Source organism: Oryctolagus cuniculus, chromosome 6 (genome assembly GCF_051225735.1).
Source record: "Oryctolagus cuniculus isolate XC-2025 breed Fujian yellow rabbit chromosome 6, ASM5122573v1, whole genome shotgun sequence".
Taxonomy (NCBI): Eukaryota; Metazoa; Chordata; class Mammalia; order Lagomorpha; family Leporidae; genus Oryctolagus; species Oryctolagus cuniculus.
In genome coordinates this window covers 40704134-40710392 of record NC_142872.1, presented here as the reverse complement: position 1 = coordinate 40710392, position 6259 = coordinate 40704134, and positions in this window count along the sequence as shown.

The window sequence follows — 6259 nt, the reverse complement described above, 5'->3', positions numbered from 1 at the left end:
TGAACCTCATAACCCCTACTGTGGATTATCCCTCTTCTCAAACTCTTTCATGGTTCTTATTATTAAATGGGAATTTTTCAAGGCTCCATTCAACCAAGATCCCCTTCTTACTTGTGATCAATCCATTATCAAGTCACACAAAACAACAACTTCAGTGATTCACTATAAGCAACACTGCACAGATATCTATCTCTGGTCTAGCCTGCCCCATGAGTTCTAAATTTGTATATGTAACTTCCTTTAGATTGCTAAACTGGCTATCACAAAAGTATCTCAAAGTCAGCACATCCAAAATTATACTCACTATCTTTACTTCTAAGCTGAGACCTTTACTGGGGTCTTTATCAATGTGAATTGACCACTAACCATTACACCAGTGAAACACAAGAATTATAGTTGTCAGTCTTCTCCTATATTCTCCATATCTAGACCACCCCCAACTTCCTGTTTCACCTCTTTAAGTATCTCCCTAATCTGTCCACTTTTCTTCATCTGTACCCTACAGATCCAGTGTAATGCCCCATTCATTGGTCTCACAGATTCCTATATTGTCTCCTGATATACTCCACGCCCACCCCAACCCCTCAAGTGTGTTCATACTGCAGCTGTAGGTATTGTTTTGAAAACCTCCTAATTTATGACCCAATAGCCTGACATTGTTCTTAACCTAACACCAGCTCCCAGTAGTCCTATATTGTTGTAACCCTCTTCCAGGCCCTTTTCATACCCAGCTGACATTTACTTGGCCTCTGTACTCCAGCTACCTGACCCTTCATTCCACTTCTCAGGTGAATCAGGCCCCTGCTCCCATGCACCCTCCTCCTAATTTCCTCTTTGCCTGAACTTCTCTCCCTGGGCTCCCTTCTCCCGGTTGGCTCCTCCACATCCAACTGATACCACCACACTCTCTGTCTCCTTAGGGACTTCTCTGCTCTGCCAGACAAGGGCAAAGTCTCTGGATTACATGTTCTCTAATCCTTTCTGCATTTGTCTTTCATCACAGTTATCTGCATTGTAATCACACAGCAATTTAAGAGTTTGATTAAATGAATGTTTTAACACTGTATTCTGTCTTTTCAGGAAGCAAAACTGTGACAAGCATAGTTTATGAAAAATAATTTAAATACCAATAAATAAGGTACTCAACAAACAGTGGTGGTGGTAGTAGCTGTAGCAATTGTAATAGTAAGTTATAACATGCTTTCTCTACAAACAAGCAAACCTAGGGAGAGGGTACACTGAACTCAAACCCAGCTACCATTTTATATGTAGTTAATGGAGCCCCACACACCTCCAGGGCTTAGTCTGGAGAATCAAAGGGAAATACTGAGATATGAACATGTGAAATTCACAGGTGGGAGAGTTGCCCTTGGTAGTAACTTCTTGCCCTGTTTCCTCCCCCAATCTCATACTAAGGAACTGGTCCTCCTCTGTCAATCACACAATGAGACAAGAAAGCTAAGCTAAGCCACCCTCTTCCTATTTGGGGGGAATTTAACACTAAAGCAGAAATTCAAATGGAGAGATGTAATTGGATTGATCCTCAGAGAACAGTGTCCCAAAAGTGCTTCTCACGGGGGGGATGCCACTTAGCCCCCAGAGCCACCCTGCTTGCTCCCCCATCTCAGGACAGGCGGTTCATCTCTTCCTTTCATTTTCTGAATCATCCATTATGCTACAGTCATGCAAGTTGTATTTGTTTATTTGTTTTTGCATCAGTATTAACGCTTCACCAAAGAAAACTAACCAATATAGTGAATAAAATGCAATTAATAGATGTAGACAAGATTCATACCAAAGTATATCTTCTTTCAAAGTTTCCATACATTTGCAAACATTGATGATAAATTAAAAGAAAAAAATCTCTATAAATTTTAAAATGCAAAAATCATAGGCTAATTTTTACATTTAAAACAAAAGCTAAAATTTAAGCATATAAAAAATAAAGGCATTGGGGTAGGCAATGTGGCAGAGTGGGTTAACAGAAAGGAGAGATTTCTGCCATCTGTAACAACATGATAAAGCCTGAAGTAAGCCAGTCACAAAAGGACAAGTATTACATTCCTTCTGTTAATGAGAGGGTAGCGTGGAGTTGTTCACCTGGTACAAAGTTTCAGTTATACATGATGAGTAAGTTCTAGAGATCCACTGTACAACATAATGCCTCTAGTTCACAATACTGTATTAAATACTTTAAACATTGTCAAGAAGGTAGAGCTTATGCTTTGTTATTGCTATAACAACAGAAATAATTTTTCTAGGTCTTACAAATAATCCAGGACAGAATGCAAATCACAAGTGTAAATGTTTAGACAGCTAAAGAAGATCTTGAAACAACTTTGCAGTTATACAATGAAGAATAGACACGGCAAAGAAATGAAATGTCAGTATACTGGTTGGTGGCACAAAGTCTTTTAATTAAGCAAAAATTTATTGAGTGACTAGTCTGTCCAAAGTGCCATGCTAAATAATGGAGATACTATTATGAACAAGAACTGAATCAAAGTATGCCACTGTAAACCAGGGATCAAGAAGTTTTTTCTCTAAAAGAGACAATTTGTATGTTAAATTCCCAACTCCAAGTACTTCAGAATGTGACATTATGGAAAATAGGGTCCTTATAAATATCAGCAAGTTAAAATGAGGACAGGCATGGGCTCTAATCCAATGTGACTGGTATATTTATGAAAGGAGAAAACTTGGACACACACGGACACACACACACGGAGAGTTCCATGAGAACACTGCGGCAGAACCTGAGTGATACAGCTACAAACCAAGAAACGGCAGACTGTCAGCAAACCACCTCAAGCATAGGAGCGACGACCCTGCTAACACCTTCACTGTGGACTGCTAGTCTTCAGAAAAGAACTGATAGACAATACATTTCTGTGGTCTAAGCTGTCACTCTGTGATACTTTGATATAGCAGTCTCAGAAAGTTAGTATAGACCAATAACAATAAAAATTTTAGACCTTAAGGCTGTACAGTCCATCAGAACTACTCAACTTTGCACTGTAGTCCAAAAGCAGCCATGGACAGTGAAGGACTGCGGTTAAAACAGACAGAACCCAAGCCATCCCAATTTACTAGAACCATCCCAATCGCCATTATGGGACTATGTGAGCTTCATCAAATCTCTCTTTAAATGCAGGACTTAAAACTGGAGCAAACAATCTTTTGGCTGGCCTTACTCTGTATAGATAGAACTTTCATTGCAGTTATCCAAGTTCACTAGAGAATTCCCCAGCTCCCTAGGATGCCACAGTTCAGAATGTGAATGTTATGCCCCTGAACTAAGGTTCTGTACCAAGTAACAGAGTTCTCAGGCAAATGCGTTTGAATTGTTAGTATCTAGATTACAAACATTTTCTAGGGCAGGCATGAGGCATAGTGGCTAAGTCACTGTTTGGGATGCCCACATCCCATATCAGACTGCCTGGTTCAAGTCCCAGTTCCACCACTTCCAATCCAGCTTCCAGCTAGGAGGCAGAAGATGAATGTATGAGCATATTTGTCCCTGCCGCTTGCATGGGAGACTGAGGTGGAGTTCCAAGTCCCTGGCTTCAGCCTAAAATAGTCCTGGTTGTTGTAGGCACTTGGGACCGAACCAGTGGATGGACAATCTCTATCTTTCTGCCTTCTCCTGTCTCTCTCTTTGTGTCTCTCTACCTTTCAAATAAAGTGAAAATAAATTTAAAATTTCTTAAAAAAACACTTTTTGATAAGACATTTATGATTTTTCTAATTATTCTTTCAACAAGCAGGGCTGAATTACAGTTTATTTCCTTCTTACTGCAATGCCTGTATTTAGCATCATTATGATTGATTCATTGGGTTCATTGGCATTGCTTGGAACAGTATTAGATGCTACAACACAGAGGAAAATCTGTCAAAAATGTGGGATTGAAGAAGCCAGAACCCCATAGTCATGCTTTCCCAGCAGTTCGATTACTGTGCTTCAGGGAAGAGATTTTCCAGACTATTCTAGATGAAGACCGTGTAGGACAAAGTTTTCCCTTCCTAGCCACAACTGACAAATTGCATATAAAGAAAATCAGGCTCTGTTGTTTAAATTCACTGAGATGTTAGGGTCAACTGTAGCTACAGCATGAATCGAATCTTCCATCTCCACATTGGATATGGAAGTGGAACACTGCTAGAAGACAAATTCTCAACTCAGCAGCATGAGTCCAGAGGTCAGAGAGTAAGCAATGAGAAAATCATGGTCAGGAGTATTACAGTGGGGGGCTAATCATTTATCATTCTAGATTATAGGTCTCTGGAACAAGAGGAGTGACATGTGGATTTCTTTTTTGTTGTAAAGAATACCACATGGCACCCAGAGATCCTGAGTCTGTCACGTCAAGCTATGACTGCATAGGAATGTTGGGGCAACACCAATGGAGCGGGGAAAGGGGTGTTTTGCCTACAAGAGAAAATATAAGCTGAATATTTGATGTTCAGGGAGGCAGAATACATAATCATTGATTCTGTTTAGCAAGTAAATTTGGTTTTCTCCCCCTAGACATATGAAATAGTTCTTCTTACTCTCTTTGGGATCAGGGATGGCCACATACCTTGATTCAGTTTGGGGCAGAAAATTTTAGAATCAGAGTCCCCTTTGGAAATATTACTTTGGGAATTGTGGAAACACTAATTGTAACCTGCATTCCAATGTGAGAAACATGTAGAGTAGTAGCTACGAGGGTACTCTTGTTGGAGCTGTACAATTACTAAGAAACAACTATTTGTTTATTTAATTCAACAAAATATATGAATTATTATTACTAAAACAAAACTTAACTCAAGTGGTTGATGTACTATATGAGTTTCAAGAAGTCCTACAAGTTTAAGTGCTTCATTTTCCTTTTGTGTAGTGCCAAGGGTAAACAGAACCTATCTCATAAGTATTATTGCAAATTACTATTATTTTTGCACATGCACAAACGTGTACATGTAAAATCTTCTCAGTATTACCTGGGAATAGGTACTCAACAACTATTAACATTATTATTTCTTACTTTATAGATCTTGGTGGACACTACTGGTTCTCCTATGTTACAACCCCTTATCAGCTCAATTTCAAACATGGCTACCAAACTGAGTCCAGTGCAAGCTCCTACTTACCTATGGTGATCTGGGTGCATCATAAGTTCATCCTATATTTCTATTTGTCTATCACTGACAACATGCAAACCTCTTTAACCTCTGAGTAAGAACGGGCAATAGACTCACTGGGTTTACTGCCTTCAGGGGCAACTCTCCTGAACTTGTTGGGTAAATACTCCAGCTTCTTGTCATTCAGATGAATACTTCTAACAGGTTCTCTAGTCAATCATCAAGAAATCTCAGTAGAATTGAACACCTGTTGTTGCTACCTGACATCTTCTATGTATTTCCCCTCTGTCGTTGGTATCATCCAAATATATTATCAGTGTTGGAAAGTGACCCTTTACGTCTCCCTTATTCTCTCTTCTGGGTCTTTTTCAGGAAAAATTTCTCTACCTGCATCAAACATTCCCCACAAGATAAGAGCCTCTCATAATGTTGTCTTCTTCTTATTAAAAAGTCAGGGGCAAACCCAGGTGAGCTGCAGGACAGACATCTGTATTCTCTCCTAGCAGCTTCTCTGACTTGTTTTTTGCACTGCTGGTTATTTAAAATATGAAAGTCCTTTTCACATTAACCGTTTAAAGCATGTCTTCTAATTTTTAAATCTTATAATAGTCTTTTTGACCCCAATAAAAGTGAAGACATTTTCCTTATTACATTATCATATTACATTGCTTATTATTAAATATTTAAATACTCTATTATTTAAAATCACTTCTAGGGGATATTTTACTAGGAACTATTTAACCCTCCTAGTAATCCTATAAGGTAATATTGCCATCCTTGTCATTTTGCCAGTGGCGTATCAGAGAGCCACAGATAAAACACTTTACATTCCTGATGGCCACACAGCCAGTATGAAACAGAACCAGGATTTGAACCAAAACCTACACTGCAGTCCAAATCTTTATCACTCCTCCACCAACTCCTTCCATTGAGCTTGATATTGCATCCCATATTAGACAGCATTCTATTTGACTAAGCCTACCCTGTCACGATGTAGAGGTGTTTTAGAATCTTCAGTATGTTGTCTTCGTACTAGGAAGTACCTTCCCCACTCACAAGTATATAGTTCCTATTATCTGATCTTTTAAAGACCTTACATGTCATTGAAATATTCCATCCCAATATTCAAATGTTTCTA